This window comes from Gadus chalcogrammus, chromosome 7 (assembly GCF_026213295.1).
Source record: "Gadus chalcogrammus isolate NIFS_2021 chromosome 7, NIFS_Gcha_1.0, whole genome shotgun sequence".
Taxonomy (NCBI): domain Eukaryota; kingdom Metazoa; phylum Chordata; class Actinopteri; order Gadiformes; family Gadidae; genus Gadus; species Gadus chalcogrammus.
The window spans coordinates 4,788,869-4,814,178 of record NC_079418.1 but is presented as its reverse complement, the minus strand read 5'-3'; the positions used below and the strand labels follow the sequence as shown (position 1 = coordinate 4,814,178).

The window sequence follows — 25,310 nt, the reverse complement described above, 5'->3', positions numbered from 1 at the left end:
ATTTTCACAAAATGTTCACAACATTTTCCAAGTATTTTTACATTGGGGTCAACGGCAGCTATGTGAAGGAAGTGAGCTACAACTCCAAAGATTCCCACACATGTAGAAGGAGCCTAGAAAACCTTCCACACCAATTTTCTTCAAAAGAAAATATTGGTAACACCCCTTTTTCCCGCGTTTAGTGAAAAACTTCAAATGCGATTTTCTATACCAAAACAAGCCACCAGGTGGCCAGAACTTGGCACAGACTTAGCCCTGATCCATAGCTACCACTCCATAGGGTTTATATTCCCACGCCTCTCTCCCTGTTCCCATGGCAACGCTTTTAGGTGTTTTCCAATGTTAAAAAATGTTGCCACTAGGGGCGCCAAATTCCCTTCTGCTTCATATTTACCGTACCAAAATGAACCTTTAAATGGGGGGGGTCAATGGCAGCTATACGAAGGAAGTTGGCTAGAACTCCGAAACTTTGAATTAAAACTTAAAAGATAGAACGCTTCACGAATTTGCGTGTCATCCTTGCGCAGGGGCCATGCTAATCTTCTCTGTATCGTTCCAATTTTAGTAGATGTGATACCGAAGTAACACAAATACTGCCTAATCCTCAGTTAGCTATGTACCTCTGCTCAGACACCAAACGCTATCTGCTGGTGGAGCTACAACAGACGATTCCTACGTTGGACGATTTGCGGTTGCTGAGAAACGGAAAGCTTCGATGGACAGATGGCGCAAAAGATAACGTGGCTGAGAAACGTTCTTATCTTTATTTATCCGACAGAAAAGAGGAAAAAACCCACCTCACTCATCGCGTCGATAAAGAACTTTTTTTTTTACGACCCAGCAAAAAAGAGACACCAAAAGCGTTGGATCGAATCCCCGTGAAATCAACGCTTTTGACCTGCCGTTCTCGTCGGAAATGAAGACGAGAACCCTTTATTGTGTTATAATTATTATTACAATACTATATGCAAAATATGACAGACCAAAAGCACTTATTGTGAATTTTATTTTCTTGTCTTGTTACTTATAGACCTGAATTGCATCCTTGTCCAATAGGTGGCGCTCTTGAATAATGTCTGTAGAGCGTGGTGTGGGGAGGGGGGTCTTGACCTTGGTATGGTAACCGTTTTGTATTTATTTAGAATGAGATCGTATTTACTTAACGGTTGCTAAGTTATACTTTATGTCCAATAGGGGGCGCTCTCGAATAATGTTCAGGATCGGAACGAGCCCAGCAAAAAAAAGGTATAAAAAAAAAAAAAAATGACATTTTATCGGTTTTAAGTTATTTTCTCGGCCTAGGAAGGGTCTAGAAGCATAATTCCTGCAGATTCAGGATCGGAACGAGCCCAGCTAAAAAAAACAAAAAAACAAAAAAAAATGCAATTTTATCGGTTTTAAGTTATTTTCTCGGCCTAGGAAGGGTCTAGAAGCATAATTCCTGCAGATTCAGGATCGGAACGAGCCCAGCAAAAAAAAGGTTAAAAAAAACAAAAAAAAATGCAATTTTATCGGTTTGAAGTTATTTTCTCGGCCTAGGAAGGGTCTAGAAGCATAATTCATGCAGATTCAGGATCGGAACGAGCCCAGCAAAAAAAGGGTTAAAAAAAACAAAAACAAAAAATTAATGAATTTTCAAATTTCAAATTTGAAAAAAAAAAAAGAATATATATGAATGTCCAAAAAAATGCACCACAGACCACCACCAAACGACTCAAAATGGCCTAAAACGTGATCCTAGACACTTTCTGTGGGGATTCCACACTTTTCACACCAATTTTCACAAAATGTTCACAACATTTTCCAAGTATTTTTACATTGGGGTCAACGGCAGCTATGTGAAGGAAGTGAGCTACAACTCCAAAGATTCCCACACATGTAGAAGGAGCCTAGAAAACCTTCCACACCAATTTTCTTCAAAAGAAAATATTGGTAACACCCCTTTTTCCCGCGTTTAGTGAAAAACTTCAAATGCGATTTTCTATACCAAAACAAGCCACCAGGTGGCCAGAACTTGGCACAGACTTAGCCCTGATCCATAGCTACCACTCCATAGGGTTTATATTCCCACGCCTCTCTCCCTGTTCCCATGGCAACGCTTTTAGGTGTTTTCCAATGTTAAAAAATGTTGCCACTAGGGGCGCCAAATTCCCTTCTGCTTCATATTTACCGTACCAAAATGAACCTTTAAATGGGGGGGGTCAATGGCAGCTATACGAAGGAAGTTGGCTAGAACTCCGAAACTTTGAATTAAAACTTAAAAGATAGAACGCTTCACGAATTTGCGTGTCATCCTTGCGCAGGGGCCATGCTAATCTTCTCTGTATCGTTCCAATTTTAGTAGATGTGATACCGAAGTAACACAAATACTGCCTAATCCTCAGTTAGCTATGTACCTCTGCTCAGACACCAAACGCTATCTGCTGGTGGAGCTACAACAGACGATTCCTACGTTGGACGATTTGCGGTTGCTGAGAAACGGAAAGCTTCGATGGACAGATGGCGCAAAAGATAACGTGGCTGAGAAACGTTCTTATCTTTATTTATCCGACAGAAAAGAGGAAAAAAACCCACCTCACTCATCGCGTCGATAAAGAACTTTTTTTTTTACGACCCAGCAAAAAAGAGACACCAAAAGCGTTGGATCGAATCCCCGTGAAATCAACGGTTTTGACCTGCCGTTCTCGTCGGAAATGAAGACGAGAACCCTTTATTGTGTTATAATTATTATTACAATACTATATGCAAAATATGACAGACCAAAAGCACTTATTGTGAATTTTATTTTCTTGTCTTGTTACTTATAGACCTGAATTGCATCCTTGTCCAATAGGTGGCGCTCTTGAATAATGTCTGTAGAGCGTGGTGTGGGGAGGGGGGTCTTGACCTTGGTATGGTAACCGTTTTGTATTTATTTAGAATGAGATCGTATTTACTTAACGGTTGCTAAGTTATACTTTATGTCCAATAGGGGGCGCTCTCGAATAATATTCAGGATCGGAACGAGCCCAGCAAAAAAAAGGTATAAAAAAAAAAAAAATGAAATTTTATCGGTTTTAAGTTATTTTCTCGGCCTAGGAAGGGTCTAGAAGCATAATTCCTGCAGATTCAGGATCGGAACGAGCCCAGCTAAAAAAAACAAAAAAAACAAAAAAAAATGAAATTTTATCGGTTTTAAGTTATTTTCTCGGCCTAGGAAGGGTCTAGAAGCATAAATCCTGCAGATTCAGGATCGGAACGAGCCCAGCAAAAAAAAGGTTAAAAAAAACAAAAAAAAATGCAATTTTATCAGTTTGAAGTTATTTTCTCGGCCTAGGAAGGGTCTAGAAGCATAATTCATGCAGATTCAGGATCGGAACGAGCCCAGCAAAAAAAGGGTTAAAAAAAACAAAAACAAAAAATTTATGAATTTTCAAATTTCAAATTTGAAAAAAAAAAAAAGAATATATATGAATGTCCAAAAAAATGCACCACAGACCACCACCAAACGACTCAAAATGGCCTAAAACGTGATCCTAGACACTTTCTGTGGGGATTCCACACTTTTCACCAATTTTCACAAAATGTTCACAACATTTTCCAAGTATTTTTACATTGGGGTCAACGGCAGCTATGTGAAGGAAGTGAGCTACAACTCCAAAGATTCCCACACATGTAGAAGGAGCCTGGAAAACCTTCCACACCAATTTTCTTCAAAAGAAAATATTGGTAACACCCCTTTTTCCCGCGTTTAGTGAAAAACTTCAAATGCGATTTTCTATACCAAAACAAGCCACCAGGTGGCCAGAACTTGGCACAGACTTAGCCCTGATCCATAGCTACCACTCCATAGGGTTTATATTCCCACGCCTCTCTCCCTGTTCCCATGGCAACGCTTTTAGGTGTTTTCCAATGTTAAAAAATGTTGCCACTAGGGGCGCCAAATTCCCTTCTGCTTCATATTTACCGTACCAAAATGAACCTTTAAATGGGGGGGGTCAATGGCAGCTATACGAAGGAAGTTGGCTAGAACTCCGAAACTTTGAATTAAAACTTAAAAGATAGAACGCTTCACGAATTTGCGTGTCATCCTTGCGCAGGGGCCATGCTAATCTTCTCTGTATCGTTCCAATTTTAGTAGATGTGATACCGAAGTAACACAAATACTGCCTAATCCTCAGTTATCTATGTACCTCTGCTCAGACACCAAACGCTATCTGCTGGTGGAGCTACAACAGACGATTCCTACGTTGGACGATTTGCGGTTGCTGAGAAACGGAAAGCTTCGATGGACAGATGGCGCAAAAGATAACGTGGCTGAGAAACGTTCTTATCTTTATTTATCCGACAGAAAAGAGGAAAAAACCCACCTCACTCATCGCGTCGATAAAGAACTTTTTTTTTTACGACCCAGCAAAAAAGAGACACCAAAAGCGTTGGATCGAATCCCCGTGAAATCAACGCTTTTGACCTGCCGTTCTCGTCGGAAATGAAGACGAGAACCCTTTATTGTGTTATAATTATTATTACAATACTATATGCAAAATATGACAGACCAAAAGCACTTATTGTGAATTTTATTTTCTTGTCTTGTTACTTATAGACCTGAATTGCATCCTTGTCCAATAGGTGGCGCTCTTGAATAATGTCTGTAGAGCGTGGTGTGGGGAGGGGGGTCTTGACCTTGGTATGGTAACCGTTTTGTATTTATTTAGAATGAGATCGTATTTACTTAACGGTTGCTAAGTTATACTTTATGTCCAATAGGGGGCGCTCTCGAATAATGTTCAGGATCGGAACGAGCCCAGCAAAAAAAAAGGTATAAAAAAAAAAAAAAATGAAATTTTATCGGTTTTAAGTTATTTTCTCGGCCTAGGAAGGGTCTAGAAGCATAATTCCTGCAGATTCAGGATCGGAACGAGCCCAGCAAAAAAAAGGTTAAAAAAAACAAAAAAAAATGCAATTTTATCGGTTTGAAGTTATTTTCTCGGCCTAGGAAGGGTCTAGAAGCATAATTCATGCAGATTCAGGATCGGAACGAGCCCATCAAAAAAAGGGTTAAAAAAAACAAAAACAAAAAATTAATGAATTTTCAAATTTCAAATTTGAAAAAAAAAAAGAATATATATGAATGTCCAAAAAAATGCACCACAGACCACCACCAAACGACTCAAAATGGCCTAAAACGTGATCCTAGACACTTTCTGTGGGGATTCCACACTTTTCACCAATTTTCACAAAATGTTCACAACATTTTCCAAGTATTTTTACATTGGGGTCAACGGCAGCTATGTGAAGGAAGTGAGCTACAACTCCAAAAATTCCCACACATGTAGAAGGAGTCGATTCCTACGTTGGACGATTTGCGGTTGCTGAGAAACGGAAAGCTTCGATGGACAGATGGCGCAAAAGATAACGTGGCTGAGAAACGTTCTTATCTTTATTTATCCGACAGAAAAGAGGAAAAAACCCACCTCACTCATCGCGTCGATAAAGAACTTTTTTTTTTTACGACCCAGCAAAAAAGAGACACCAAAAGCGTTGGATCGAATCCCCGTGAAATCAACGCTTTTGACCTGCCGTTCTCGTCGGAAATGAAGACGAGAACCCTTTATTGTGTTATAATTATTATTACAATACTATATGCAAAATATGACAGACCAAAAGCACTTATTGTGAATTTTATTTTCTTGTCTTGTTACTTATAGACCTGAATTGCATCCTTGTCCAATAGGTGGCGCTCTTGAATAATGTCTGTAGAGCGTGGTGTGGGGAGGGGGGTCTTGACCTTGGTATGGTAACCGTTTTGTATTTATTTAGAATGAGATCGTATTTACTTAACGGTTGCTAAGTTATACTTTATGTCCAATAGGGGGCGCTCTCGAATAATGTTCAGGATCGGAACGAGCCCAGCAAAAAAAAAGGTATAAAAAAAAAAAAAATGAAATTTTATCGGTTTTAAGTTATTTTCTCGGCCTAGGAAGGGTCTAGAAGCATAATTCCTGCAGATTCAGGATCGGAACGAGCCCAGCTAAAAAAAACAAAAAAACAAAAAAAAATGAAATTTTATCGGTTTTAAGTTATTTTCTCGGCCTAGGAAGGGTCTAGAAGCATAATTCCTGCAGATTCAGGATCGGAACGAGCCCAGCAAAAAAAAGGTTAAAAAAAACAAAAAAAAATGCAATTTTATCGGTTTGAAGTTATTTTCTCGGCCTAGGAAGGGTCTAGAAGCATAATTCATGCAGATTCAGGATCGGAACGAGCCCAGCAAAAAAAGGGTTAAAAAAAACAAAAACAAAAAATTAATGAATTTTCAAATTTCAAATTTGAAAAAAAAAAAAGAATATATATGAATGTCCAAAAAAATGCACCACAGACCACCACCAAACGACTCAAAATGGCCTAAAACGTGATCCTAGACACTTTCTGTGGGGATTCCACACTTTTCACCAATTTTCACAAAATGTTCACAACATTTTCCAAGTATTTTTACATTGGGGTCAACGGCAGCTATGTGAAGGAAGTGAGCTACAACTCCAAAAATTCCCACACATGTAGAAGGAGTCGATTCCTACGTTGGACGATTTGCGGTTGCTGAGAAACGGAAAGCTTCGATGGACAGATGGCGCAAAAGATAACGTGGCTGAGAAACGTTCTTATCTTTATTTATCCGACAGAAAAGAGGAAAAAACCCACCTCACTCATCGCGTCGATAAAGAACTTTTTTTTTTACGACCCAGCAAAAAAGAGACACCAAAAGCGTTGGATCGAATCCCCGTGAAATCAACGCTTTTGACCTGCCGTTCTCGTCGGAAATGAAGACGAGAACCCTTTATTGTGTTATAATTATTATTACAATACTATATGCAAAATATGACAGACCAAAAGCACTTATTGTGAATTTTATTTTCTTGTCTTGTTACTTATAGACCTGAATTGCATCCTTGTCCAATAGGTGGCGCTCTTGAATAATGTCTGTAGAGCGTGGTGTGGGGAGGGGGGTCTTGACCTTGGTATGGTAACCGTTTTGTATTTATTTAGAATGAGATCGTATTTACTTAACGGTTGCTAAGTTATACTTTATGTCCAATAGGGGGCGCTCTCGAATAATGTTCAGGATCGGAACGAGCCCAGCAAAAAAAAGGTATAAAAAAAAAAAAAAATGAAATTTTATCGGTTTTAAGTTATTTTCTCGGCCTAGGAAGGGTCTAGAAGCATAATTCCTGCAGATTCAGGATCGGAACGAGCCCAGCAAAAAAAAGGTTAAAAAAAACAAAAAAACAAAAAAAAATGCAATTTTATCGGTTTTAAGTTATTTTCTCGGCCTAGGAAGGGTCTAGAAGCATAATTCCTGCAGATTCAGGATCGGAACGAGCCCAGCTAAAAAAAACAAAAAAACAAAAAAAAATGAAATTTTATCGGTTTTAAGTTATTTTCTCGGCCTAGGAAGGGTCTAGAAGCATAATTCCTGCAGATTCAGGATCGGAACGAGCCCAGCAAAAAAAAGGTTAAAAAAAACAAAAAAAATGCAATTTTATCGGTTTTAAGTTATTTTCTCGGCCTAGGAAGGGTCTAGAAGCATAATTCCTGCAGATTCAGGATCGGAACGAGCCCAGCAAAAAAAAGGTTAAAAAAAACAAAAAAAAATGCAATTTTATCGGTTTGAAGTTATTTTCTCGGCCTAGGAAGGGTCTAGAAGCATAATTCATGCAGATTCAGGATCGGAACGAGCCCAGCAAAAAAAGGGTTAAAAAAAACAAAAACAAAAAATTAATGAATTTTCAAATTTCAAATTTGAAAAAAAAAAAAGAATATATATGAATGTCCAAAAAAATGCACCACAGACCACCACCAAACGACTCAAAATGGCCTAAAACGTGATCCTAGACACTTTCTGTGGGGATTCCACACTTTTCACCAATTTTCACAAAATGTTCACAACATTTTCCAAGTATTTTTACATTGGGGTCAACGGCAGCTATGTGAAGGAAGTGAGCTACAACTCCAAAGATTCCCACACATGTAGAAGGAGCCTGGAAAACCTTCCACACCAATTTTCTTCAAAAGAAAATATTGGTAACACCCCTTTTTCCCGCGTTTAGTGAAAAACTTCAAATGCAATTTTCTATACCAAAACAAGCCACCAGGTGGCCAGAACTTGGCACAGACTTAGCCCTGATCCATAGCTACCACTCCATAGGGTTTATATTCCCACGCCTCTCTCCCTGTTCCCATGGCAACGCTTTTAGGTGTTTTCCAATGTTAAAAAATGTTGCCACTAGGGGCGCCAAATTCCCTTCTGCTTCATATTTACCGTACCAAAATGAACCTTTAAATGGGGGGGGTCAATGGCAGCTATACGAAGGAAGTTGGCTAGAACTCCGAAACTTTGAATTAAAACTTAAAAGATAGAACGCTTCACGAATTTGCGACCGGAATGTTGTTGTGCTCTACACCTGTGTTTCACTTGTTTCACTTGCTCCCCCGCCCTCGCGGAAAAACCACTCCTGTCTGATTGGTCTGTTTCATTTACTGGGCCAAAACCACGCATGGTTTGATTGGACTGTTTCATTTGCGTCCTGAGACGTGATTGGCTGCCGGCGGGGAGCGCAAGTTATCATAAGCTCCTCCAGCCGAAAAATGGCCACTACTTTGAAAGTTTTCAACCGTGTTCGACCATCACTTAAGTAAATTAATCGTGGAAACTGCATTAAAATGTGAGAGGACGATTTGGTTATATGCTATAGACCCTAGTGTGTATGTGGTATAAATGCTGGGAGGAATTTCGAATTATAAATATGTTAAACTTAATGTTGAAATTACGGAGTAGCGATCCCCATTGAAAGTGGTGGCGCGGCGGTTAGCATTCACAACGAGTGCTGTTAAATCTTGAAAAATGCATTAAAATGTGAGAGGGCGACTCGGTTATATGCTATAGACCCTAGTGTGAATTACGGAGTAGCGATCCCCATTGAAAGTGGTGGCGGGGCGGTTAGCATTCACAACGAGTGCTGTTAAATCTTGAAAAATGCATTAAAATGTGAGAGGGCGACTCGGTTATATGCTATAGACCCTAGTGTGTATGTGGTATAAATGCTGGGAGGAATTTCGAATTATAAATATGTTAAACTTAATGTTGAAATTACGGAGAGTAGCGATCCCCATTGAAAGTGGTGGCGCGGCGGTTAGCATTCACAACGAGTGCTGTTAAATCTTGAAAAATGCATTAAAATGTGAGAGGGCGACTCGGTTATATGCTATAGACCCTAGTGTGTATGTGGTATAAATGCTGGGAGGAATTTCGAATTATAAATATGTTAAACTTAATGTTGAAATTACGGAGTAGCGATCCCCATTGAAAGTGGTGGCGCGGCGGTTAGCATTCACAACGAGTGCTGTTAAATCTTGAAAAATGCATTAAAATGTGAGAGGGCGACTCGGTTATATGCTATAGACCCTAGTGTGTATGTGGTATAAATGCTGGGAGGAATTTCGAATTATAAATATGTTAAACTTAATGTTGAAATTACGGAGTAGCGATCCCCATTGAAAGTGGTGGCGCGGCGGTTAGCATTCACAACGAGTGCTGTTAAATCTTGAGAAATGCATTAAAATGTGAGAGGACGACTCGGTTATATGCTATAGACCCTAGTGTGTATGTGGTATAAATGCTGGGACGAATTTCGAATTATAAATATGTTAAACTTAATGTTGAAATTACGGAGTAGCGATCCCCATTGAAAGTGGTGGCGGGGCGGTTAGCATTCACAACGAGTGCTGTTAAATCTTGAGAAATGCATTAAAATGTGAGAGGACGACTCGGTTATATGCTATAGACCCTAGTGTGTATGTGGTATAAATGCTGGGACGAATTTCGAATTATAAATATGTTAAACTTAATGTTGAAATTACGGAGTAGCGATCCCCATTGAAAGTGGTGGCGGGGCGGTTAGCATTCACAACGAGTGCTGTTAAATCTTGAAAAATGCATTAAAATGTGAGAGGGCGACTCGGTTATATGCTATAGACCCTAGTGTGTATGTGGTATAAATGCTGGGAGGAATTTCGAATTATAAATATGTTAAACTTAATGTTGAAATTACGGAGTAGCGATCCCCATTGAAAGTGGTGGCGCGGCGGTTAGCATTCACAACGAGTGCTGTTAAATCTTGAAAAATGCATTAAAATGTGAGAGGGCGACTCGGTTATATGCTATAGACCCTAGTGTGTATGTGGTATAAATGCTGGGAGGAATTTCGAATTATAAATATGTTAAACTTAATGTTGAAATTACGGAGTAGCGATCCCCATTGAAAGTGGTGGCGCGGCGGTTAGCATTCACAACGAGTGCTGTTAAATCTTGAGAAATGCATTAAAATGTGAGAGGACGACTCGGTTATATGCTATAGACCCTAGTGTGTATGTGGTATAAATGCTGGGACGAATTTCGAATTATAAATATGTTAAACTTAATGTTGAAATTACGGAATAGCGATCCCCATTGAAAGTGGTGGCGGGGCGGTTAGCATTCACAACGAGTGCAGTTAAAGCAATGCATTGAAAATAAAGCCTTCTTTGATAAACAAGCGATGTATTGCAATAACGGACACAGGTTGAATCAGACAAACGCTTGTTTAACGGACACAGGTTGAATTAGACAACGCTTGTTTATAACGGCACCGCACCGGTCCCTCGACATGGGCGTTTCCACCCGTGTCCCGACCTGACCCCTGTGCGTTCCGTTTCGTTCCGTTTCGTTCCGATCGTTCCGATTTCGGCCTCTGCTCAAAGCAGACGGTGCGTTCCAATTCCGACCCCGAACCGTCGGTTCGACCGGTTGGACCGGACGAATTCCCGGTCCGAGGTGCCCGCCGGGGCCGGGACCGGCCCGAGGAGCGGCGGCCGAAAGGGGGCGCCAAAGGGGACCGTCCCGCGGCTGTGCCGCGGGCCGGACCCCCATAGAGAAGAACGGTAACCTTCCTTTGCGCAGGGGCCATGCTAATCTTCTCTGTATCGTTCCAATTTTAGTAGATGTGATACCGAAGTAACACAAATACTGCCTAATCCTCAGTTAGCTATGTACCTCTGCTCAGACACCAAACGCTATCTGCTGGTGGAGCTACAACAGACGATTCCTACGTTGGACGATTTGCGGTTGCTGAGAAACGGAAAGCTTCGATGGACAGATGGCGCAAAAGATAACGTGGCTGAGAAACGTTCTTATCTTTATTTATCCGACAGAAAAGAGGAAAAAACCCACCTCACTCATCGCGTCGATAAAGAACTTTTTTTTTTACGACCCAGCAAAAAAGAGACACCAAAAGCGTTGGATCGAATCCCCGTGAAATCAACGCTTTTGACCTGCCGTTCTCGTCGGAAATGAAGACGAGAACCCTTTATTGTGTTATAATTATTATTACAATACTATATGCAAAATATGACAGACCAAAAGCACTTATTGTGAATTTTATTTTCTTGTCTTGTTACTTATAGACCTGAATTGCATCCTTGTCCAATAGGTGGCGCTCTTGAATAATGTCTGTAGAGCGTGGTGTGGGGAGGGGGGTCTTGACCTTGGTATGGTAACCGTTTTGTATTTATTTAGAATGAGATCGTATTTACTTAACGGTTGCTAAGTTATACTTTATGTCCAATAGGGGGCGCTCTCGAATAATGTTCAGGATCGGAACGAGCCCAGCAAAAAAAAGGTATAAAACAAAAAAAAATGCAATTTTATCGGTTTTAAGTTATTTTCTCGGCCTAGGAAGGGTCTAGAAGCATAATTAATGCAGATTCAGGATCGGAACGAGCCCAGCAAAAAAAGGGTTAAAAAAAACAAAAACAAAAAATTAATGAATTTTCAAATTTCAAATTTGAAAAAAAAAAAAGAATATATATGAATGTCCAAAAAAATGCACCACAGACCACCACCAAACGACTCAAAATGGCCTAAAACGTGATCCTAGACACTTTCTGTGGGGATTCCACACTTTTCACCAATTTTCACAAAATGTTCACAACATTTTCCAAGTATTTTTACATTGGGGTCAACGGCAGCTATGTGAAGGAAGTGAGCTACAACTCCAAAAATTCCCACACATGTAGAAGGAGTCGATTCCTACGTTGGACGATTTGCGGTTGCTGAGAAACGGAAAGCTTCGATGTACAGATGGCGCAAAAGATAACGTGGCTGAGAAACGTTCTTATCTTTATTTATCCGACAGAAAAGAGGAAAAAACCCACCTCACTCATCGCGTCGATAAAGAACTTTTTTTTTTACGACCCAGCAAAAAAGAGACACCAAAAGCGTTGGATCGAATCCCCGTGAAATCAACGCTTTTGACCTGCCGTTCTCGTCGGAAATGAAGACGAGAACCCTTTATTGTGTTATAATTATTATTACAATACTATATGCAAAATATGACAGACCAAAAGCACTTATTGTGAATTTTATTTTCTTGTCTTGTTACTTATAGACCTGAATTGCATCCTTGTCCAATAGGTGGCGCTCTTGAATAATGTCTGTAGAGCGTGGTGTGGGGAGGGGGGTCTTGACCTTGGTATGGTAACCGTTTTGTATTTATTTAGAATGAGATCGTATTTACTTAACGGTTGCTAAGTTATACTTTATGTCCAATAGGGGGCGCTCTCGAATAATGTTCAGGATCGGAACGAGCCCAGCAAAAAAAAGGTATAAAACAAAAAAAAATGCAATTTTATCGGTTTTAAGTTATTTTCTCGGCCTAGGAAGGGTCTAGAAGCATAATTCATGCAGATTCAGGATCGGAACGAGCCCAGCCAAAAAAGGGTTAAAAAAAACAAAAAAAAAAAATTAATGAATTTTCAAATTTCAAATTTGAAAAAAAAAAAAGAATATATATGAATGTCCAAAAAAATGCACCACAGACCACCACCAAACGACTCAAAATGGCCTAAAACGTGATCCTAGACACTTTCTGTGGGGATTCCACACTTTTCACCAATTTTCACAAAATGTTCACAACATTTTCCAAGTATTTTTACATTGGGGTCAACGGCAGCTATGTGAGGGAAGTGAGCTACAACTCCAAAAATTCCCACACATGTAGAAGGAGCCTGGAAAACCTTCCACACCAATTTTCTTCAAAAGAAAATATTGGTAACACCCCTTTTTCCCGCGTTTAGTGAAAAACTTCAAATGCGATTTTCTATACCAAAACAAGCCACCAGGTGGCCAGAACTTGGCACAGACTTAGCCCTGATCCATAGCTACCACTCCATAGGGTTTATATTCCCACGCCTCTCTCCCTGTTCCCATGGCAACGCTTTTAGGTGTTTTCCAATGTTAAATTGTTTTGCCACTAGGGGCGCCAAATTCCCTTCTGCTTCATATTTACCGTACCAAAATGAACCTTTAAATGGGGGGGGTCAATGGCAGCTATACGAAGGAAGTTGGCTAGAACTCCGAAACTTTGAATTAAAACTTAAAAGATAGAACGCTTCACGAATTTGCGTGTCATCCTTGCGCAGGGGCCATGCTAATCTTCTCTGTATCGTTCCAATTTTAGTAGATGTGATACCGAAGTAACACAAATATTGCCTAATCCTCAGTTAGCAATGTACCTCTGCTCAGACACCAAACGCTATCTGCTGGTGGAGCTACAACAGACGATTCCTACGTTGGACGATTTGCGGTTGCTGAGAAACGGAAAGCTTCGATGTACAGATGGCGCAAAAGATAACGTGGCTGAGAAACGTTCTTATCTTTATTTATCCGACAGAAAAGAGGAAAAAACCCACCTCACTCATCGCGTCGATAAAGAACTTTTTTTTTTACGACCCAGCAAAAAAGAGACACCAAAAGCGTTGGATCGAATCCCCGTGAAATCAACGCTTTTGACCTGCCGTTCTCGTCGGAAATGAAGACGAGAACCCTTTATTGTGTTATAATTATTATTACAATACTATATGCAAAATATGACAGACCAAAAGCACTTATTGTGAATTTTATTTTCTTGTCTTGTTACTTATAGACCTGAATTGCATCCTTGTCCAATAGGTGGCGCTCTTGAATAATGTCTGTAGAGCGTGGTGTGGGGAGGGGGGTCTTGACCTTGGTATGGTAACCGTTTTGTATTTATTTAGAATGAGATCGTATTTACTTAACGGTTGCTAAGTTATACTTTATGTCCAATAGGGGGCGCTCTCGAATAATGTTCAGGATCGGAACGAGCCCAGCAAAAAAAAGGTATAAAACAAAAAAAAATGCAATTTTATCGGTTTTAAGTTATTTTCTCGGCCTAGGAAGGGTCTAGAAGCATAATTCATGCAGATTCAGGATCGGAACGAGCCCAGCAAAAAAAGGGTTAAAAAAAACAAAAACAAAAAATTAATGAATTTTCAAATTTCAAATTTGAAAAAAAAAAAGAATATATATGAATGTCCAAAAAAATGCACCACAGACCACCACCAAACGACTCAAAATGGCCTAAAACGTGATCCTAGACACTTTCTGTGGGGATTCCACACTTTTCACCAATTTTCACAAAATGTTCACAACATTTTCCAAGTATTTTTACATTGGGGTCAACGGCAGCTATGTGAAGGAAGTGAGCTACAACTCCAAAAATTCCCACACATGTAGAAGGAGTCGATTCCTACGTTGGACGATTTGCGGTTGCTGAGAAACGGAAAGCTTCGATGGACAGATGGCGCAAAAGATAACGTGGCTGAGAAACGTTCTTATCTTTATTTATCCGACAGAAAAGAGGAAAAAACCCACCTCACTCATCGCGTCGATAAAGAACTTTTTTTTTTACGACCCAGCAAAAAAGAGACACCAAAAGCGTTGGATCGAATCCCCGTGAAATCAACGCTTTTGACCTGCCGTTCTCGTCGGAAATGAAGACGAGAACCCTTTATTGTGTTATAATTATTATTACAATACTATATGCAAAATATGACAGACCAAAAGCACTTATTGTGAATTTTATTTTCTTGTCTTGTTACTTATAGACCTGAATTGCATCCTTGTCCAATAGGTGGCGCTCTTGAATAATGTCTGTAGAGCGTGGTGTGGGGAGGGGGGTCTTGACCTTGGTATGGTAACCGTTTTGTATTTATTTAGAATGAGATCGTATTTACTTAACGGTTGCTAAGTTATACTTTATGTCCAATAGGGGGCGCTCTCGAATAATGTTCAGGATCGGAACGAGCCCAGCAAAAAAAAGGTATAAAACAAAAAAAAATGCAATTTTATCGGTTTTAAGTTATTTTCTCGGCCTAGGAAGGGTCTAGAAGCATAATTCATGCAGATTCAGGATCGGAACGAGCCCAGCAAAAAAAGGGTTAAAAAAAACAAAAACAAAAAATTAATGAATTTTCAAATTTCAAATTTGAAAAAAAAAAAGAATATATATGAATGTCCAAAAAAATGCACCACAGACCACCACCAAACGACTCAAAATGGCCTAAAACGTGATCCTAGACACTTTCTGTGGGGATTCCACACTTTTCACCAATTTTCACAAAATGTTCACAACATTTTCCAAGTATTTTTACATTGGGGTCAACGGCAGCTATGTGAAGGAAGTGAGCTACAACTCCAAAAATTCCCACACATGTAGAAGGAGTCGATTCCTACGTTGGACGATTTGCGGTTGCTGAGAAACGGAAAGCTTCGATGGACAGATGGCGCAAAAGATAACGTGGCTGAGAAACGTTCTTATCTTTATTTATCCGACAGAAAAGAGGAAAAAACCCACCTCACTCATCGCGTCGATAAAGAACTTTTTTTTTTACGACCCAGCAAAAAAGAGACACCAAAAGCGTTGGATCGAATCCCCGTGAAATCAACGCTTTTGACCTGCCGTTCTCGTCGGAAATGAAGACGAGAACCCTTTATTGTGTTATAATTATTATTACAATACTATATGCAAAATATGACAGACCAAAAGCACTTATTGTGAATTTTATTTTCTTGTCTTGTTACTTATAGACCTGAATTGCATCCTTGTCCAATAGGTGGCGCTCTTGAATAATGTCTGTAGAGCGTGGTGTGGGGAGGGGGGTCTTGACCTTGGTATGGTAACCGTTTTGTATTTATTTAGAATGAGATCGTATTTACTTAACGGTTGCTAAGTTATACTTTATGTCCAATAGGGGGCGCTCTCGAATAATGTTCAGGATCGGAACGAGCCCAGCAAAAAAAAGGTATAAAACAAAAAAAAATGCAATTTTATCGGTTTTAAGTTATTTTCTCGGCCTAGGAAGGGTCTAGAAGCATAATTCATGCAGATTCAGGATCGGAACGAGCCCAGCAAAAAAAGGGTTAAAAAAAACAAAAACAAAAAATTAATGAATTTTCAAATTTCAAATTTGAAAAAAAAAAAGAATATATATGAATGTCCAAAAAAATGCACCACAGACCACCACCAAACGACTCAAAATGGCCTAAAACGTGATCCTAGACACTTTCTGTGGGGATTCCACACTTTTCACCAATTTTCACAAAATGTTCACAACATTTTCCAAGTATTTTTACATTGGGGTCAACGGCAGCTATGTGAAGGAAGTGAGCTACAACTCCAAAAATTCCCACACATGTAGAAGGAGTCGATTCCTACGTTGGACGATTTGCGGTTGCTGAGAAACGGAAAGCTTCGATGGACAGATGGCGCAAAAGATAACGTGGCTGAGAAACGTTCTTATCTTTATTTATCCGACAGAAAAGAGGAAAAAACCCACCTCACTCATCGCGTCGATAAAGAACTTTTTTTTTTACGACCCAGCAAAAAAGAGACACCAAAAGCGTTGGATCGAATCCCCGTGAAATCAACGCTTTTGACCTGCCGTTCTCGTCGGAAATGAAGACGAGAACCCTTTATTGTGTTATAATTATTATTACAATACTATATGCAAAATATGACAGACCAAAAGCACTTATTGTGAATTTTATTTTCTTGTCTTGTTACTTATAGACCTGAATTGCATCCTTGTCCAATAGGTGGCGCTCTTGAATAATGTCTGTAGAGCGTGGTGTGGGGAGGGGGGTCTTGACCTTGGTATGGTAACCGTTTTGTATTTATTTAGAATGAGATCGTATTTACTTAACGGTTGCTAAGTTATACTTTATGTCCAATAGGGGGCGCTCTCGAATAATGTTCAGGATCGGAACGAGCCCAGCAAAAAAAAGGTATAAAACAAAAAAAAATGCAATTTTATCGGTTTTAAGTTATTTTCTCGGCCTAGGAAGGGTCTAGAAGCATAATTCATGCAGATTCAGGATCGGAACGAGCCCAGCAAAAAAAGGGTTAAAAAAAACAAAAACAAAAAATTAATGAATTTTCAAATTTCAAATTTGAAAAAAAAAAAGAATATATATGAATGTCCAAAAAAATGCACCACAGACCACCACCAAACGACTCAAAATGGCCTAAAACGTGATCCTAGACACTTTCTGTGGGGATTCCACACTTTTCACCAATTTTCACAAAATGTTCACAACATTTTCCAAGTATTTTTACATTGGGGTCAACGGCAGCTATGTGAAGGAAGTGAGCTACAACTCCAAAAATTCCCACACATGTAGAAGGAGTCGATTCCTACGTTGGACGATTTGCGGTTGCTGAGAAACGGAAAGCTTCGATGTACAGATGGCGCAAAAGATAACGTGGCTGAGAAACGTTCTTATCTTTATTTATCCGACAGAAAAGAGGAAAAAACCCACCTCACTCATCGCGTCGATAAAGAACTTTTTTTTTTACGACCCAGCAAAAAAGAGACACCAAAAGCGTTGGATCGAATCCCCGTGAAATCAACGCTTTTGACCTGCCGTTCTCGTCGGAAATGAAGACGAGAACCCTTTATTGTGTTATAATTATTATTACAATACTATATGCAAAATATGACAGACCAAAAGCACTTATTGTGAATTTTATTTTCTTGTCTTGTTACTTATAGACCTGAATTGCATCCTTGTCCAATAGGTGGCGCTCTTGAATAATGTCTGTAGAGCGTGGTGTGGGGAGGGGGGTCTTGACCTTGGTATGGTAACCGTTTTGTATTTATTTAGAATGAGATCGTATTTACTTAACGGTTGCTAAGTTATACTTTATGTCCAATAGGGGGCGCTCTCGAATAATGTTCAGGATCGGAACGAGCCCAGCAAAAAAAAGGTATAAAACAAAAAAAAATGCAATTTTATCGGTTTTAAGTTATTTTCTCGGCCTAGGAAGGGTCTAGAAGCATAATTCATGCAGATTCAGGATCGGAACGAGCCCAGCCAAAAAAGGGTTAAAAAAAACAAAAAAAAAAAATTAATGAATTTTCAAATTTCAAATTTGAAAAAAAAAAAAGAATATATATGAATGTCCAAAAAAATGCACCACAGACCACCACCAAACGACTCAAAATGGCCTAAAACGTGATCCTAGACACTTTCTGTGGGGATTCCACACTTTTCACCAATTTTCACAAAATGTTCACAACATTTTCCAAGTATTTTTACATTGGGGTCAACGGCAGCTATGTGAAGGAAGTGAGCTACAACTCCAAAAATTCCCACACATGTAGAAGGAGCCTGGAAAACCTTCCACACCAATTTTCTTCAAAAGAAAATATTGGTAACACCCCTTTTTCCCGCGTTTAGTGAAAAACTTCAAATGCGATTTTCTATACCAAAACAAGCCACCAGGTGGCCAGAACTTGGCACAGACTTAGCCCTGATCCATAGCTACCACTCCATAGGGTTTATATTCCCACGCCTCTCTCCCTGTTCCCATGGCAACGCTTTTAGGTGTTTTCCAATGTTAAATTGTTTTGCCACTAGGGGCGCCAAATTCCCTTCTGCTTCATATTTACCGTACCAAAATGAACCTTTAAATGGGGGGGTCAATGGCAGCTATACGAAGGAAGTTGGCTAGAACTCCGAAACTTTGAATTAAAACTTAAAAGATAGAACGCTTCACGAATTTGCGTGTCATCCTTGCGCAGGGGCCATGCTAATCTTCTCTGTATCGTTCCAATTTTAGTAGATGTGATACCGAAGTAACACAAATATTGCCTAATCCTCAGTTAGCTATGTACCTCTGCTCAGACACCAAACGCTATCTGCTGGTGGAGCTACAACAGACGATTCCTACGTTGGACGATTTGCGGTTGCTGAGAAACGGAAAGCTTCGATGTACAGATGGCGCAAAAGATAACGTGGCTGAGAAACGTTCTTATCTTTATTTATCCGACAGAAAAGAGGAAAAAACCCACCTCACTCATCGCGTCGATAAAGAACTTTTTTTTTTACGACCCAGCAAAAAAGAGACACCAAAAGCGTTGGATCGAATCCCCGTGAAATCAACGCTTTTGACCTGCCGTTCTCGTCGGAAATGAAGACGAGAACCCTTTATTGTGTTATAATTATTATTACAATACTATATGCAAAATATGACAGACCAAAAGCACTTATTGTGAATTTTATTTTCTTGTCTTGTTACTTATAGACCTGAATTGCATCCTTGTCCAATAGGTGGCGCTCTTGAATAATGTCTGTAGAGCGTGGTGTGGGGAGGGGGGTCTTGACCTTGGTATGGTAACCGTTTTGTATTTATTTAGAATGAGATCGTATTTACTTAACGGTTGCTAAGTTATACTTTATGTCCAATAGGGGGCGCTCTCGAATAATGTTCAGGATCGGAACGAGCCCAGCAAAAAAAAGGTATAAAACAAAAAAAAATGCAATTTTATCGGTTTTAAGTTATTTTCTCGGCCTAGGAAGGGTCTAGAAGCATAATTAATGCAGATTCAGGATCGGAACGAGCCCAGCAAAAAAAGGGTTAAAAAAAACAAAAACAAAAAATTAATGAATTTTCAAATTTCAAATTTGAAAAAAAAAAAAGAATATATATGAATGTCCAAAAAAATGCACCACAGACCACCACCAAACGACTCAAAATGGCCTAAAACGTGATCCTAGACACTTTCTGTGGGGATTCCACACTTTTCACCAATTTTCACAAAATGTTCACAACATTTTCCAAGTATTTTTACATTGGGGTCAACGGCAGCTATGTGAAGGAAGTGAGCTACAACTCCAAAAATTCCCACACATGTAGAAGGAGTCGATTCCTACGTTGGACGATTTGCGGTTGCTGAGAAACGGAAAGCTTCGATGTACAGATGGCGCAAAAGATAACGTGGCTGAGAAACGTTCTTATCTTTATTTATCCGACAGAAAAGAGGAAAAAACCCACCTCACTCATCGCGTCGATAAAGAACTTTTTTTTTACGACCCAGCAAAAAAGAGACACCAAAAGCGTTGGATCGAATCCCCGTGAAATCAACGCTTTTGACCTGCCGTTCTCGTCGGAAATGAAGACGAGAACCCTTTATTGTGTTATAATTATTATTACAATACTATATGCAAAATATGACAGACCAAAAGCACTTATTGTGAATTTTATTTTCTTGTCTTGTTACTTATAGACCTGAATTGCATCCTTGTCCAATAGGTGGCGCTCTTGAATAATGTCTGTAGAGCGTGGTGTGGGGAGGGGGGTCTTGACCTTGGTATGGTAACCGTTTTGTATTTATTTAGAATGAGATCGTATTTACTTAACGGTTGCTAAGTTATACTTTATGTCCAATAGGGGGCGCTCTCGAATAATGTTCAGGATCGGAACGAGCCCAGCAAAAAAAAGGTATAAAACAAAAAAAAATGCAATTTTATCGGTTTTAAGTTATTTTCTCGGCCTAGGAAGGGTCTAGAAGCATAATTCATGCAGATTCAGGATCGGAACGAGCCCAGCAAAAAAAGGGTTAAAAAAAACAAAAACAAAAAATTAATGAATTTTCAAATTTCAAATTTGAAAAAAAAAAAGAATATATATGAATGTCCAAAAAAATGCACCACAGACCACCACCAAACGACTCAAAATGGCCTAAAACGTGATCCTAGACACTTTCTGTGGGGATTCCACACTTTTCACCAATTTTCACAAAATGTTCACAACATTTTCCAAGTATTTTTACATTGGGGTCAACGGCAGCTATGTGAAGGAAGTGAGCTACAACTCCAAAAATTCCCACACATGTAGAAGGAGTCGATTCCTACGTTGGACGATTTGCGGTTGCTGAGAAACGGAAAGCTTCGATGGACAGATGGCGCAAAAGATAACGTGGCTGAGAAACGTTCTTATCTTTATTTATCCGACAGAAAAGAGGAAAAAACCCACCTCACTCATCGCGTCGATAAAGAACTTTTTTTTTTACGACCCAGCAAAAAAGAGACACCAAAAGCGTTGGATTGAATCCCCGTGAAATCAACGCTTTTGACCTGCCGTTCTCGTCGGAAATGAAGACGAGAACCCTTTATTGTGTTATAATTATTATTACAATACTATATGCAAAATATGACAGACCAAAAGCACTTATTGTGAATTTTATTTTCTTGTCTTGTTACTTATAGACCTGAATTGCATCCTTGTCCAATAGGTGGCGCTCTTGAATAATGTCTGTAGAGCGTGGTGTGGGGAGGGGGGTCTTGACCTTGGTATGGTAACCGTTTTGTATTTATTTAGAATGAGATCGTATTTACTTAACGGTTGCTAAGTTATACTTTATGTCCAATAGGGGGCGCTCTCGAATAATGTTCAGGATCGGAACGAGCCCAGCAAAAAAAAGGTATAAAACAAAAAAAAATGCAATTTTATCGGTTTTAAGTTATTTTCTCGGCCTAGGAAGGGTCTAGAAGCATAATTCATGCAGATTCAGGATCGGAACGAGCCCAGCCAAAAAAGGGTTAAAAAAAACAAAAAAAAAAAATTAATGAATTTTCAAATTTCAAATTTGAAAAAAAAAAAAGAATATATATGAATGTCCAAAAAAATGCACCACAGACCACCACCAAACGACTCAAAATGGCCTAAAACGTGATCCTAGACACTTTCTGTGGGGATTCCACACTTTTCACCAATTTTCACAAAATGTTCACAACATTTTCCAAGTATTTTTACATTGGGGTCAACGGCAGCTATGTGAGGGAAGTGAGCTACAACTCCAAAAATTCCCACACATGTAGAAGGAGCCTGGAAAACCTTCCACACCAATTTTCTTCAAAAGAAAATATTGGTAACACCCCTTTTTCCCGCGTTTAGTGAAAAACTTCAAATGCGATTTTCTATACCAAAACAAGCCACCAGGTGGCCAGAACTTGGCACAGACTTAGCCCTGATCCATAGCTACCACTCCATAGGGTTTATATTCCCACGCCTCTCTCCCTGTTCCCATGGCAACGCTTTTAGGTGTTTTCCAATGTTAAATTGTTTTGCCACTAGGGGCGCCAAATTCCCTTCTGCTTCATATTTACCGTACCAAAATGAACCTTTAAATGGGGGGGGTCAATGGCAGCTATACGAAGGAAGTTGGCTAGAACTCCGAAACTTTGAATTAAAACTTAAAAGATAGAACGCTTCACGAATTTGCGTGTCATCCTTGCGCAGGGGCCATGCTAATCTTCTCTGTATCGTTCCAATTTTAGTAGATGTGATACCGAAGTAACACAAATATTGCCTAATCCTCAGTTAGCAATGTACCTCTGCTCAGACACCAAACGCTATCTGCTGGTGGAGCTACAACAGACGATTCCTACGTTGGACGATTTGCGGTTGCTGAGAAACGGAAAGCTTCGATGTACAGATGGCGCAAAAGATAACGTGGCTGAGAAACGTTCTTATCTTTATTTATCCGACAGAAAAGAGGAAAAAACCCACCTCACTCATCGCGTCGATAAAGAACTTTTTTTTTTACGACCCAGCAAAAAAGAGACACCAAAAGCGTTGGATCGAATCCCCGTGAAATCAACGCTTTTGACCTGCCGTTCTCGTCGGAAATGAAGACGAGAACCCTTTATTGTGTTATAATTATTATTACAATACTATATGCAAAATATGACAGACCAAAAGCACTTATTGTGAATTTTATTTTCTTGTCTTGTTACTTATAGACCTGAATTGCATCCTTGTCCAATAGGTGGCGCTCTTGAATAATGTCTGTAGAGCGTGGTGTGGGGAGGGGGGTCTTGACCTTGGTATGGTAACCGTTTTGTATTTATTTAGAATGAGATCGTATTTACTTAACGGTTGCTAAGTTATACTTTATGTCCAATAGGGGGCGCTCTCGAATAATGTTCAGGATCGGAACGAGCCCAGCAAAAAAAAGGTATAAAACAAAAAAAAATGCAATTTTATCGGTTTTAAGTTATTTTCTCGGCCTAGGAAGGGTCTAGAAGCATAATTCATGCAGATTCAGGATCGGAACGAGCCCAGCAAAAAAAGGGTTAAAAAAAACAAAAACAAAAAATTAATGAATTTTCAAATTTCAAATTTGAAAAAAAAAAAGAATATATATGAATGTCCAAAAAAATGCACCACAGACCACCACCAAACGACTCAAAATGGCCTAAAACGTGATCCTAGACACTTTCTGTGGGGATTCCACACTTTTCACCAATTTTCACAAAATGTTCACAACATTTTCCAAGTATTTTTACATTGGGGTCAACGGCAGCTATGTGAAGGAAGTGAGCTACAACTCCAAAAATTCCCACACATGTAGAAGGAGTCGATTCCTACGTTGGACGATTTGCGGTTGCTGAGAAACGGAAAGCTTCGATGGACAGATGGCGCAAAAGATAACGTGGCTGAGAAACGTTCTTATCTTTATTTATCCGACAGAAAAGAGGAAAAAACCCACCTCACTCATCGCGTCGATAAAGAACTTTTTTTTTTACGACCCAGCAAAAAAGAGACACCAAAAGCGTTGGATCGAATCCCCGTGAAATCAACGCTTTTGACCTGCCGTTCTCGTCGGAAATGAAGACGAGAACCCTTTATTGTGTTATAATTATTATTACAATACTATATGCAAAATATGACAGACCAAAAGCACTTATTGTGAATTTTATTTTCTTGTCTTGTTACTTATAGACCTGAATTGCATCCTTGTCCAATAGGTGGCGCTCTTGAATAATGTCTGTAGAGCGTGGTGTGGGGAGGGGGGTCTTGACCTTGGTATGGTAACCGTTTTGTATTTATTTAGAATGAGATCGTATTTACTTAACGGTTGCTAAGTTATACTTTATGTCCAATAGGGGGCGCTCTCGAATAATGTTCAGGATCGGAACGAGCCCAGCAAAAAAAAGGTATAAAACAAAAAAAAATGCAATTTTATCGGTTTTAAGTTATTTTCTCGGCCTAGGAAGGGTCTAGAAGCATAATTCATGCAGATTCAGGATCGGAACGAGCCCAGCAAAAAAAGGGTTAAAAAAAACAAAAACAAAAAATTAATGAATTTTCAAATTTCAAATTTGAAAAAAAAAAAGAATATATATGAATGTCCAAAAAAATGCACCACAGACCACCACCAAACGACTCAAAATGGCCTAAAACGTGATCCTAGACACTTTCTGTGGGGATTCCACACTTTTCACCAATTTTCACAAAATGTTCACAACATTTTCCAAGTATTTTTACATTGGGGTCAACGGCAGCTATGTGAAGGAAGTGAGCTACAACTCCAAAAATTCCCACACATGTAGAAGGAGTCGATTCCTACGTTGGACGATTTGCGGTTGCTGAGAAACGGAAAGCTTCGATGGACAGATGGCGCAAAAGATAACGTGGCTGAGAAACGTTCTTATCTTTATTTATCCGACAGAAAAGAGGAAAAAACCCACCTCACTCATCGCGTCGATAAAGAACTTTTTTTTTTACGACCCAGCAAAAAAGAGACACCAAAAGCGTTGGATCGAATCCCCGTGAAATCAACGCTTTTGACCTGCCGTTCTCGTCGGAAATGAAGACGAGAACCCTTTATTGTGTTATAATTATTATTACAATACTATATGCAAAATATGACAGACCAAAAGCACTTATTGTGAATTTTATTTTCTTGTCTTGTTACTTATAGACCTGAATTGCATCCTTGTCCAATAGGTGGCGCTCTTGAATAATGTCTGTAGAGCGTGGTGTGGGGAGGGGGGTCTTGACCTTGGTATGGTAACCGTTTTGTATTTATTTAGAATGAGATCGTATTTACTTAACGGTTGCTAAGTTATACTTTATGTCCAATAGGGGGCGCTCTCGAATAATGTTCAGGATCGGAACGAGCCCAGCAAAAAAAAGGTATAAAACAAAAAAAAATGCAATTTTATCGGTTTTAAGTTATTTTCTCGGCCTAGGAAGGGTCTAGAAGCATAATTCATGCAGATTCAGGATCGGAACGAGCCCAGCAAAAAAAGGGTTAAAAAAAACAAAAACAAAAAATTAATGAATTTTCAAATTTCAAATTTGAAAAAAAAA

General features: G+C 39.4%; 6 non-coding genes and 1 pseudogene across 6 annotated transcripts; all 7 read right to left on the bottom strand.

Moving 5' to 3' along the window:
- Window positions 1-482: 482 nt before the first annotated feature.
- LOC130386728 (U6 spliceosomal RNA) lies at window positions 483-588 on the bottom strand. The gene has a single exon (XR_008896189.1). It is a non-coding gene; the product is annotated as a U6 spliceosomal RNA (small nuclear RNA).
- Window positions 589-2,258: 1,670 nt separating this feature from the next.
- On the bottom strand, window positions 2,259-2,364 carry LOC130386727 (U6 spliceosomal RNA). Its single transcript, XR_008896188.1, has one exon. It is a non-coding gene; the product is annotated as a U6 spliceosomal RNA (small nuclear RNA).
- A 1,670-nt stretch (window positions 2,365-4,034) lies between these two features.
- On the bottom strand, window positions 4,035-4,140 carry LOC130386725 (U6 spliceosomal RNA). Its single transcript, XR_008896187.1, has one exon. It is a non-coding gene; the product is annotated as a U6 spliceosomal RNA (small nuclear RNA).
- Window positions 4,141-10,955: 6,815 nt separating this feature from the next.
- Window positions 10,956-11,030, bottom strand: LOC130386749 (U6 spliceosomal RNA; annotated as a pseudogene).
- Window positions 11,031-13,443: 2,413 nt separating this feature from the next.
- LOC130386724 (U6 spliceosomal RNA) lies at window positions 13,444-13,549 on the bottom strand. The gene has a single exon (XR_008896186.1). It is a non-coding gene; the product is annotated as a U6 spliceosomal RNA (small nuclear RNA).
- A 5,357-nt stretch (window positions 13,550-18,906) lies between these two features.
- LOC130386723 (U6 spliceosomal RNA) lies at window positions 18,907-19,012 on the bottom strand. The gene has a single exon (XR_008896185.1). It is a non-coding gene; the product is annotated as a U6 spliceosomal RNA (small nuclear RNA).
- A 3,394-nt stretch (window positions 19,013-22,406) lies between these two features.
- LOC130386722 (U6 spliceosomal RNA) lies at window positions 22,407-22,512 on the bottom strand. The gene has a single exon (XR_008896184.1). It is a non-coding gene; the product is annotated as a U6 spliceosomal RNA (small nuclear RNA).
- Window positions 22,513-25,310: the final 2,798 nt, after the last annotated feature.